The sequence below is a fragment of the Falco naumanni genome, chromosome 7 (genome assembly GCF_017639655.2).
Source record: "Falco naumanni isolate bFalNau1 chromosome 7, bFalNau1.pat, whole genome shotgun sequence".
Classification (NCBI taxonomy): domain Eukaryota; kingdom Metazoa; phylum Chordata; class Aves; order Falconiformes; family Falconidae; genus Falco; species Falco naumanni.
This window is the reverse complement of record NC_054060.1, coordinates 8,789,493-8,802,291: the sequence shown is the minus strand read 5'-3', so window position 1 is coordinate 8,802,291 and position 12,799 is coordinate 8,789,493.

Below are 12,799 nucleotides of genomic sequence, written 5' to 3'. Positions count from 1 at the left end.
GAAGTGTTTGCTAGAAGTGTTTCCTTATATGGGCCCAGATTCAGAAAAGCACTTAAGCACATGCTTAACTGTTATCACGTGTTAAAGTGCTTTTCTGGATAGGGATCCGTTCTTAAATTGTAGGCACCAGGGCTAATCCAGCAGTTCTGAAAAGGCAGTGAAATGTTGCTATTTGATTTCCCTGGACCTTGTCTGACCACTCGTGGACTACCAAATCAATAGTCCAGTGCTATAATATGAAAATGTGAAAACGGGGAACAAAAATTAAAAAGAAGTCTGGAAAAGCAAGTGTGCTGTCAAAGAAGGAATGGCTGTTGCTGGCAAGGTAACTTTTAATTTGAAAGGCAAGCCCCTCATATTTTGAGTAAAGTGCATTAACTGGTGCAGTGCCCCATGACTATCTATTGTAATTGTCCACAGGCTGACAAACTGACATTTAATCCAGGAAAAACAGAATTTAATTGCTAAAACATGTTGGAGTTTGTAAAGCAAGAACGTGCATCTGGCAACATGGAGATGCTGCAGTTTTGAAAGCCGTCTTCTGGCTTGGTCCTTCTGCACAGCAAGTAGATGGGTTTGAAGAGGGTCTACTACCTGTGGCCTTTGTTTAAAGCAGCTAGAAAGAGGGAAGGAGTGTGCTGCATTTTTCTACTAGTTTAGGTTGTAGCCACATTTTCCAAGCTCTGCTCCAAAATGAAGTGAGATTGTTATTCTATGCAGTCACTGCTGTGGTTTTCTTTGAATTGTACATTTGCCTTTGTAGACCCCTGAAAATAAAACATCTCGAAGTTGATGAAAATGGGGGAAAGAATCTTGTTTGCATTGGACTTGTTAAATGTGCAAAACCAGTGTGGTCATCTCGATAGTTAAATGGGAGGAAGTGCGTGATGAGGAAGCCAAGATTTTTTTTTATCTGCTCCCACCTTTAATGCAGAATCACCATGAGCCTCCTGCAAATCCATTAACTTGCCTTGGTTATGTCTAGACTGTGGGGATAATGCTTCACCGTGCAACCCACAGGCCTGACTCAACACCTAGCCGAGCTAGCCACCCCTCCCCGTCTGAGCACTCAGGTCTCCTTCCTAAGGAAACCAAGATCCTCGGGGAGAAAGAGCCTGGCTTTTGCCCCAGCACGGATTTGGGATATGGCCAGGGCATGCACCTGGAACCTGGAAGCCAGGAACTATCTGCAGATCTCACAATTCAAATATACCCTTAGTTTTTCTACCTGTAAAATGGGCACCAGGGCTCTCATGAGAAGTCAGCAGCTCTCATCACCTGTCAGAAGTATCGAGAGGTTTATTTAATTAATGTTTATAATAATGTTTCAAGATGCCAGATGCTACAGTGCTGAGCTCTCTCTGTAACTACATCAATAGCTAAAGAGGAGGGAAGACACTAAAGACATGCAAAGCATTCTTAGTTTCTTGCTGATGCAAATTACCACAGGTAATTAAGAAAAGCACTACAAAAGAAGGCGGTAGAAGTGAAAGCTTAAACATGAGGAAATAATGACTTTTTTAGAATTTAAGTGAAAAATTAATCAACTAATAAAAAGAACTTAGCATATTATAAGCTAACTCATTCTTTTATAATTGAAACACATAGGCTCGCCTGCAAATTGCTATGAAAAATAATCCATAATATAACAATGGTTTTATTTCTTTATACCTTTCATGTAGCATAATCATCATTTTGTCTCTTTCACGCATCTCTGAAGAGTGAAAGTTGCTAAATACTGATTTGTAGAATCAAGCTACCAAAGCACCTCCTTACTCAGCAGAGAAGCAGATCTTGTCTGGGCTGGGAGGCGTCGTCTGAAATGTTCAGAGTCAGAAACTCTGCCAGGGTCAGGACTCAGCTTTTCTTATTGATCACTGTGCTGCATCATACAGACACATTTTGCAGACCTAAAGGATCCCACGAGGACATATATATTTATATATAATGTAGATAGTACAAAAAAAAAAAAAAAAAAAAAAAAAAGAAGAAGAAATCATAGGGTCTGTGCAGTGTTTTTTAGGGGGGACCCTTTCAGTGTCAGGCACATGTCTGGTGCACAGTTTCATACCCCAGCATCGGTGGCCTCCAGTTTCTCTCAGGATGTTTCCAAACCCTCCTTAGCCTTCCCTTCACCACAGCATCAGGGCTTCTTCACAGAGATCTGAAAAACATCATTTTTCTCTGTAATTCTCCACTCAGGCATAGCCCCACACAGACTTGTGACGTGGCCTAATTGTGCTGAGCAATATCCCACCTTAATAACTGGCAATAACTTTTGTTTTACATCCAGGTTGTTAATCCCTTTACAAGGGCTATAGCAGCTGTCAGGTGAGGTCAGGTATGAGTTCTGATTTTCCACCGTTGCATTTAAAGAAATGTATTTTTAAACTCTTGAGCAATTTTCTTTTAGCAAATAGCAGATATTTCCTCACTATCACTGCATCACGTACCTGGAGAGGTAAGTAAAAACCAGTATGCTTTCAGGTGATAATTTAGCACTTGCATAATCACATAGGGATGCGTACATTACAAATCTGTATTACAACTATAGGAGTTAGGCCAGGAAAGCCTTTAAGAAGTTGTTGTCCTAAACAGTGCTCAGTGCTTTGAGGCAAAAGCAGATCTAAACCATCCCTTGGAAAGTCTGTTCAACCCACTCTTATAAACCTTTAATACCCAGGGAGGCTGTGGAAGCTGCTAATGTGCTCCAGCATAGTCAGAAAGCTTTCTAACTGGAATCCTCCTCTTGCAAATTAAAGCCATGCCTAATTTCTTGTCCAATTCTTAGTGGACATGAATAATTGATCTCCTTCCTCTTTATAACAACCATTTAAATATTTGAAGTCTGTTATCATGTACCTCCTCAGTCTTCTCTTTCCTAGACTAAACAAACCAAGTTCTTTCAACCTTTCCTCATAGGTCACTTTTTCTAAACCTCTCATCATTTTGGTTGCTGTCCTCTGGACTCTTTCTGATATGTCTGCATCTTGAACTGCGGTGTGTAATGCTGGACTTCTGCAGCCGTCTCAGGATGCAATAGCATCATACTGTTGACTTATACTCAGTCTGTGGACCAGCTCTAACCCCTTGATTCCCTTCTGCAGGACACCCCCTTTTTATTGTAGTACTTTCAAGCTGTCTTTATTGAATTGCAGGTCACTTCTCCAATTTAATAGAATCATTTTGAATTCTAATCCTGCTCCAAAGGTGTTCGCACCCTGGCAGCTCGGTGCCATCTGCAAACTTGATAAGGGCATGCTCTATTGCACAGTCCTAGAGGTTAGTGAATATTGAACAAACCAGGCTTAGGATAAACACTTGTAAGATCCCCACTGACATGACCACCCAGTCTGATAGCAACATGTACTCTGAGAAAGGTTTTCCAGCTAAAAAACTTTCCTCAGCAGACAGTGCTGGGGAAGCAACAAAATATTCAGAAACAGCAAAGAGTAAAAGAAAAGAATTTGGAAAAGGATGCTATAAGATCTTAAAAATAGTAAATTATCTTGCATCTAAATGACTGTAATATGTGTTTCTTATTGTGTCTACTGCTGCGCAAGCAAAGCTTAATGTGATGTTTAGATTACTTTAATAGCTTTTGTTAATAAGGCAGTTTTCCCCACATTTTTTATTTCATTTTAGAATGAAAGCAGTCCAACCAGTGCAAAGGGGATAAAATCATCTCATGGTTGTATTTCTTATGTCTTTTATGTAACTTAAATATCTGTTCCCTAGTAAATTGTGGAACATTCATTCACGGAGTGTGGGTGGAACCTTAGAGAACAAAGCACTTTAGCCTGACCTGGGCTAAAGGAAGATATTTCCCAAAATGCAGGCTTCAGTTTAGCCTGGATTCCACAGCCCGCTGCAGGAAGAGCTTATTCTAGCCAGTGTTTTACAGCTTCTTGTCTCATTTTATGGGGTTTTGCTGTATGTTTAACGGTCCAGGCACTAGTTACTTAAGTCTGCAAGAGAAACAGTCTGTGGTTGTTGGTTTGGATGTCAAGAGTGAAACCTGTATGAAATGAAATCATTGAGCATCATTTAAAGATGCTTACAGAATTTCAGTCACATGAAAGAATGAGTACCTTCCCCCTTCTCCTTGAATATTCTATTGACTTAACCTTTTTCTTCTTCTCAGTAGTGTGCTTAATAGAAGAGCTGATTTTCTACCCTGACCACAGGTCTGAGAAGTCAATTTGTTTCAGTAGCTTTGATTACTTCCAGCAACCTACCTCATAGAAATTCACGGCATCCAATGAATTTCAGTAAAACACATCCTGAACTACATTTATAGCATGCAACAATTTGATTGTAGAATTAAAGCACCAGAGACTATCTAAGAAGCATTTCCAGACAGGCAAAAACCCTTGAAATGACAAGGGTTTGGTCATCTACTCATGTAACATCTACTGATGTTATGCTAACGTGAAGACTGTGAATCGCCTTAGGAGACAGAAGTTCAGGTTTCTGTGTCTAGTTTGGAAGTCAATGAAAGTCTCTCTGCTAAAGGTCCAAGCAGGAGGCATATTTCCCTGGCTTTTCAATTAACTTCTTGTCCTTGGTTTCCCTACCTGCAAAGGGAGTGTGGAGGTGCTTACCTATAGGTGCAGCATGCTTTTGTGGCTGAGGATGAAAACTGGGAAGTATTAGATAGTAGATGCCAAATAATGGTTTAAATTAGTATAAAATGCAAGCTAGAAAAGCCATCACCCAGCAGCGGTAAATAAGATGGAGCTAAACTTCTTCCCTCACAGTTATACTGGGTCATCTGACCCCACAGAAAAGTAACAGGTAGATGATCTTTCACAGCCAAAAGTGCATTATTAATACTGATTTTACATGAAAATAGGTTTTGCTTAGAAAAATTAAGAAACCATAGATTTATCTGAAGAAGAGAGGAAACAGGAGACATAAAAATAGCTTGCCATTGTATTAATGTCATCTTAGGTAAGCAAAAGTCTCTTTTCTTTATTTTCTTTATTAAAGAAAGAAAAATCACTCTTTCTAAATTCCTGTGGAGCATATATATGAAGACTAATTCTTTAATACCTTGAAAATGTAAGCAACACTATAGTGAGCCATTGCAAGGAGCATGAAAATGTTACCAAACAAATGTTTTATATCTATGAAGAAAAAGTGGCTGAAAGAGTGAAATTCCAGAGACATTTTCTGGGCTCCTGCTTTGAGTAACACGAACACAATCTTCCTAATCCGCCGCTCCTGCTCCGACATTCCAGCCTCATGCATAGCCATTGGCAAACTTGGAACGCGCATCCGGTGCATTTTTTTGGTTGAAATGCTACATCTGGCTTAGCTGGCAAGTGTTACTATGCCTCTAGAAAGTAAGCCAAAGTGAAAAAAAAAAAAGGGAATCTTAACTACATGCAGGAAAGGATTACTGAAATATACTGTCCTCTTTGTTTCCTGGAAAACTGAAACTGCATTTATGGCCTCTGACCTTTGGAAAGATGGCCCCAGAAGTAAACCAGCTACCTAAGAGTTAATGTATGCAATGTACTATAAGTATTTCATTAATTTGCTTATTAAAAACATGAAAAGCTTTTGCCTCTTTGACACCCAAACAAAAGGCAAGCAATTGGGAGACTTTTGACCTGAGCTTATCAGATGACTGGTGTAATGCTGTCAAACCTTCCCCACTGCTTGCAAGTAGGGTCACATTTTAGAGGTGTTTATGACATTTTAAGGTTCATAACGCCTATCTTTGTCAACATGAGAATGATGCAGGTCAAACAGATGGGTTAATGAGGCCAAGCACATAAGGAAAAACCTACAAAAGAGATTAATATCTAAATTAAAAATCACAATTTAAATAACCTGTAAAGCAAACATGTTCCACCAAAACCTAGAAATATCACAACCTGCTTGTACTTGATCATAAGCTTTGGTGCCCACTGGCACAACATAGGCTTGGGAGTTGGATATTTTCAATAGTAAGGCAATATTAGACAGCTTTGAAAATCTGAGGACAAAAATGTTGTGAAAAACTTACAGTTCTTGCAATTTCCTTTCACCCTTTTTGAGATGAGGAATGTATATCATCTTCTTAAACATCTCCATAAACAGCAATTTCAATGAAGATGAAAAAAAATTTCTCAAATCATACAAATGGCTTCACAATGCAGTATGATCTTTGGAGGAAAAAAGAATAGGTTGAGCTTAAATTTTGCAACAAAAAATGGGCACAAGCTCAGATCATTTAAAATTCATTTAAGAATATTTGCACCAGATCCAAGCAACATAGAAGTGAAAAACAACTAACATAACACAGAAAACATTTGTAAAATCTGGAATACTTTCAAGATGTCATAGGCTACATCTACTTTCTCAAGGCAGTTGTGGCCACAGGAGCAGATCAATAGGTTGGAGCTGTTGGTACTGAAGCTTCTTTATCTCCCCTACAGGGGAGGTAAAGACACAGGATTGTTTTGAACTTGATTTAGTCCGGATCCCTGAACAGAAATATCCCAGTGTGATTCCAAGCTTTCTGGAGGTCTAGTCATTGGTTTGGCCTCTTATTCCTGTAATAGGAGTTGGAGAACATTTGGCACATGCCTGGATCAAAGCCTCCAGTTTAGTTTTCTCCAAACAGAATCCAGCTTATGTGCTGCAAAACCACTCTGTGAACTGAACCACTGCATGGTAAACGGGACAGTCTGGGGGATTTGCTTCAAAACTGCATCACTGTTGTGAATCACAGCACTGATGTGGATGCAGTCATAAAAGCCTCCCAAAAGCCAATTTAAAAACAAGCATCCCAAAGGAGACATTACTGGCAATTCCTGATTCAGTGATAAGCCTGTTTTTCAGGATGGAGAATTTTTCTCTAATAACTTGATTTTCTGAATGCATATATTCTAAAACACTGGACAGTGTATCATTAGGATCTAGGCTAAGTAAAGGGTCTACACTCATCTGGCTTTTCATTCTAAATTTCAGTCCAGTATGTTGTTGTGGGGTTTTTTTCATGCCAAGAATCAAATAAAATGTACAGGGAATAACAATATTCTTTGTGCAAACAAGGGATTTTACGTATATTAAACACACACGTATGTACATACACAGACTATACTGGAGGGCTAGGAAGTATACAGCAGTTTGACAGGACAGCATTTTCTCTGCGGGAAAATGTAATGAAACAGGTGTGTGCAGGGAGTTTTTCTACTCTATCAGTGCTTCTAAACATTCATTAAAAGACCCTTGAATTTAAAAACTTCTAAACGTAGCAATATTTCGTCAATACAAATGTGTAAAGCACTCTGACTGAGGAGACTTTCCACAGAGCCTGGGTGAAGTCTCTGGGACAGGAGAAAGGTATTGTGGAAAACAAGATGTCATGATAAAATCAAGACATATATTTTTGTGTTTTTTTTTTTTTTTTATTCTCAGAAAACACCAGTGTTTTATGATAATTGAAAATTCAGAGAGATTGTTTTAGTCCCAGGTTTAGTGGTGGTTGCTTGGCTGATGATTTTTCTTGGGTTTTTTTTCCCTCAAGATAAAGGCATTATTATGATGGTATTATTATAATGATTGTCTTAAAAGCTTTCTTATTCCCACCTAGCACTTTCACAAATTCTTTCGTTCTTCCCCCCCAGCATTAGGGCTTCTTGGAATTTTTAGTATTATTTCAATTATTTGTAAGAAAAACACAATGTCATTGCATTCAAGTTTTCCCTGACAGAAGTTGCAGAGATTTTGGGCTACAGTAATTGCTTAGCTGAAGAAATGCCAAAAATAAAAACAGAGTCCATCTTAAAAAATAATAATAATAACTTTTAGTTAGCCTGATCATATGTGTATGAACTATTTTTCAGCATTTTTTTGATGATGAAGGTGTCTGTGTGATATCTTCTGAGACGACAAAAGATCCACAGAGAGAGAAATGTAGCTTTGCGTTTAGGATTAACAGATATTCCTCTACCTAAATTCAGACATTCTACAGATATCCACAGAGCACAAAGAAGCCCCAAAAAAGGAGGAAGACTCCCCCCTGCTTCAGCCTCTCCCATAGGTCCCCAAAGCCAACTGAGGAGATAAAAGAGATAAGCATATCTGGTTTTAGAAGAGCTGAAAGTAAGATTTAACTTTGTCACGCTTACCTAGTGGCTCTACCAACTCCTGCCACAATGTTTATCATAAGCATCTCTACATGTGCATTTTATTAGCGATTACCAGCATCCCAGTGATATCTCTGGGATCACGACTAATGGTTAAGATGGATGGGTACAACTTCACGTGCCAAACAAATTGGTACCAATATGCTACACTGTATTTCAAAGACATATACTAACAACTTTTTCTAGTCAGGAAGCAGGGTCAAAGCAGGTATCTATATTGATAAACCTAAGTATTCATACCTATATTTCTTAATTTCTGTCTTGATTACTGAAAACATTTCTGTTTGACCCAATATTTTTTTTAATTTCTTTTTTGCAAAAAACAGGCACGAAGAGGTGATTTTTAGTTATTTACTTTCATGAATTTTGCATGTGCATATTGGGTATTCTCGGAGCAAAGCCTCAATGATATCAAACAAAGCTGACCATCACAAAGTGAGATTAATATGGACCAGTGGAAAGGTATGGAAATTCACTGAGTTAATGGTGAAAGAGACCATATGTCCTCTGACACCTTGACTTGATGGAATGCCTCTCCATAAATGCTTCCTTAATGCATCCCGTTGTGCCTAGGTGTGGGATGACGTATGGTCTGCCTCCGTCCTTTCACGAGCTTTCATCCCTTTCATTTACAAGCCGTGTGTTCTTATAGTGAAGATTTTTCTGTTTATCAGAATATTAGAAGAGGGCAATTAGGGGTAATTGCTCAAAACGTTTGTTAGATGCACATGCAAGTCTATAGGTAATATTTGGATATCAGCAACTTTGGGAATGGTTTTGCCAGGGCTCTCCATAAAACATAACTCTTCTCCCCTTCCTTCTCTTAACACTTGGGTTCAAAGCATTTGCAAAGATGATTACTATTCTACAATCTTTTTTAAGCACCCTAGTCTCTGATATGTTCTGATAACAGGAGTTGTATGTTTCTTTATCAGGACAAAATAATTACTAGCAGTATTATTTTTATTATTGCAGTCACCCCTAGTCAGTTCCACATCCATAACAGTAGGGCCTAAATAAACAAACAATATACAGGAAGACATGGTCCCTGCCTCAAAATGTTTATGATCTAATTTAAGACAAGGCACAACAAGTGAGTATAACAAATGTTCAACACAGATTCAAAATGTAAACATACGGTAGATAGGAAAATGGCTATAAATTCCTGTATCAAAGATAACACCTCTCAAAGTCTCTTGCACAGACTCTGTAACACGAAACATGGAAAGCAAAACACACATGGGGGGGAATGCACATGTTGGCATTGCTGCTGAAAATTCAAGTAAAAACTATTGCAAACTAAAAGCTTTTTTGTGTTATTTAGGAAATACATTCAGGCCTAAGAAAATAAAATATACAAATTACTGTGATTCAAAGAGTTGGGATTTTTCTAGTGTGGACACTAATATAGAAACATTTTGTAGCTGATACTAAAACAATAAATAGAAGAAAGTGCATGTATGTGGCTGTTCTTTAGTTTTATGTTATCTAACATAGGAAAGACATCTGGAGTGTTGGTTTTATTGTTCGTTTATTGCTTTATTGTTTTGTTTAAAAAGGTAATATTGTCTCCTTTGGATCTGGTAGTGACTATAAGCATAACAAACTGTGATCCTGTGATTAAGCAGTGGAGCTGAATGTATGTGGCATCTAGGGAAGTTCCTGAACTTGTCCATATCCAGATCTGGTTTGGGGCCATGCTCCAAGTCAGACCCATGCGCGATGCTGAGAGCGTGCACCTAAGCTCTCTCCAGTCACCCTTATGCCTACATTTAGCACCTAGATATGTTCAGATGGTCGGTCCATAACCAGGTCCCTATTCCATCCAGGGCCTCTGAAAGTGAGCATGACACACCTTAGAAATGTTTCTCGCTGTACCTCAAGTAATTTGCTGCAATGAAACTCAAAGGTCACATCCTAAATTGGCCTCAGTAAACAACCTCATGGGCTGTCACTGTAGATATAGTACTTTGCTCCAGCAGAGTATTTGGGCCATATGCTTCTGTGTGAGTCACCTCTGAAGGTCTTGGAAAAGCTGGTTGTTCTGTGCTCACCCTTCCCTCTCCCCCTTCCCTTTGTCTGGTGAACAATCATAAGCCTCAAGATCAATAATTACAGAGTCAGCTTTACCAACAGGTAATATGCAGGCACACAGGTTCAAAATGTAAACATAATATAGGAAGAAAAGCAGCTGTAAATTTATCTCCTGAAGATAACGCCTCTCAAAGTCCCTTTTGCAGACTTAATGAAATAAAACACACTGAACACCAAAGGGATTGCATAGCAGCCTAAACAGCGCGTTGGAACTATCCAGGCTGCCTAGGTTTAGCTCCAATGACCAGGAGGCTTTCCTTGGACCTCCCCACTCCCAAATTATCTGCAGTGAGCCCCACACCATTTCCAGGGAGAGCTCACTTAGCTGAGCCCCGAGATGCATGGTCTTTGTTGGGCTGGATATTGAGATTACAGATTCTGCAGCTTTTTTACTGCAGGGATTATTTCTGCTTTTGCGTTGGACTAAATTTCCCCTCTGCTGTTACCAGGCTCTCTGCTGTGAGGCAATTCTTTGCTCAGCTTCCCTCACCTGCCTGCTAGCAGCCTTTACTGCACAGTCTTTCATATATAGATATAAAACCCCACTGTGCAAAACACTCTATTCATCCTGGCACTTGCATGCTATCTGTTATTGATAAATATCAATATTATCATCATTAGCAGGGCAGAAAAATTACCATTATTATCTATTAAAATGGCTGCTTATATAAAGGGGGTTGGTTTGATGGTTTGGGGCTTTTTTTCTTTTCTTTTTTTCTGGTTCTGAACTCTATTATGAAAAGACCGTGAAGGAAATAAGGAAGAAAAAGGAGCACTCTACCGTATGAAAAACTACATTCAGTTTCTACAAACAAATTAAAATCACATATGGAAAGAGGTAGCTTCCACAAGAGAGGATTAATGAACATACACACTGGCCTGAGTTCTGCTCTTAGGTGAAGTCAATGAAAAAAAGAAAATGCATATTTTTGGCCCATTACATCATTTCTTACAATGTTTTCTTAATATAAACCCAAATCCAGGGACCAGATCAACTCCAAAATCTCTCAAGTTTTCTCTTGAGCAATATGAAATCTTATGGAAAATGATTTCTAATATCACAGAAAATAGAACACGTTCAATACAACTGGGAACACACTTATTTCACACAAATGAAAGAAATAATCCCACTCATTCTAATTGGAGAATATTTTTCTGGGGCAGTGATTTTGTCAGTTGTAAAACTGATTAATGCTGTAATTCAGCAGGATACTTAAGCACATGTTCAGTCAATTCTTATTCAGCAAAGCATTTAAGTACTTTACGCACATGCTCAGGAATTTCAGCATGTGCGTATGGGCCAGATATGGAAGTGTATAGCGTCAAACGACACAGAGCGGTACTGAGCAGGTTTCCAGCCGTTGCCCAGCAGTCATGGAGTATGATACACTGACTGCAGCAGTGTTTTGGCAGCTCCCTTCATCTTGCTATGGGATGCTATATGTGCCCTATTAAATCAGGTTTGACTATGAAATGGAGCCTAAGGCAATATTTTTGGTTTAGACCTAACACAGCTTTTTCAACACCAGTGACCACAGAGACAGCCCAGTCCCTTTGCTAAGGGGATAGCTGCACGTTGAGCTGCATTCTGCTTAAAAGCAGCACCAATGTGGAGGCAGAGGCAAGTTTGCTACCCTGCACCTCTCAGACTCCCTCTTCTTGCATGCACCCACGTGGCTCACCTCCCCACTTGCACAATCCCATTTCCTTTCCACGCTCGGTGCCAAGACAGAGGCAGCTTTGGTTGGAGTCTTGCAGCAGGCACAGCCCCAGCAGGCAGGATGCATGTGGCTGGGAGAGGCTGGGGGAGGAGAGCAGATCGCACATGCTGAGAGCACAGGCACGAGGAAGCACATTTCTCTCTCCTGCTAGGGGACATATGCAGGCACATGCCTGTGGTTGCAATGACAATATGACGTAAAACAACAGGATTTGTGAATCCCCTGTGGAAAGATGCTTAGAGGAGAGCGTGGCAAGCAGTGAGAGCAGTGGAAGGGCTGCTAGTGCTGGAGGAGAGGAAAATCCCCTCCAGTGGTGATGGAGAGAGGGAAGAAAGACAGAGCTGGAGAAGGATGACCAAGCATATCATTAGGCAAATAAAAACCTCTGGATCATCCAGAAAGAGCTAGAGCAGGGGCAAATCTACTGTTTTCCAAATTGATTGATGGTGGTTGCCATCTTGTCCAGATGATCACAATGTTCCCACATCCAACCAGATGGATCCAAATGTTTTGCTGTATTTTTTCCCCCGGTTTCCTTAAACTGATACATAGAGTTAAAAAACAGGTGTCCTCAGCGTGAAAAAGTAACTATCTTCAACACTCAACTGAAAATCAGCCAGTACAGAGAAGACAGGATTAAACTACATAAGGGAAAAAGAAGTATTTTTAAAAAGTTAGGTAGTTTTTATAAAAGTATGAGAGAAAAATAGATACATGTTACCACTGACCACCACAAAAACTTCAGCATGGGAAGTCTGGAAGCAGGCTGATGCTTTGTTACGGGGGGGGGGGGGGGGGGGGGGGGGCATTGTTCAGACATCTGTTGAGATCAGAATCAGA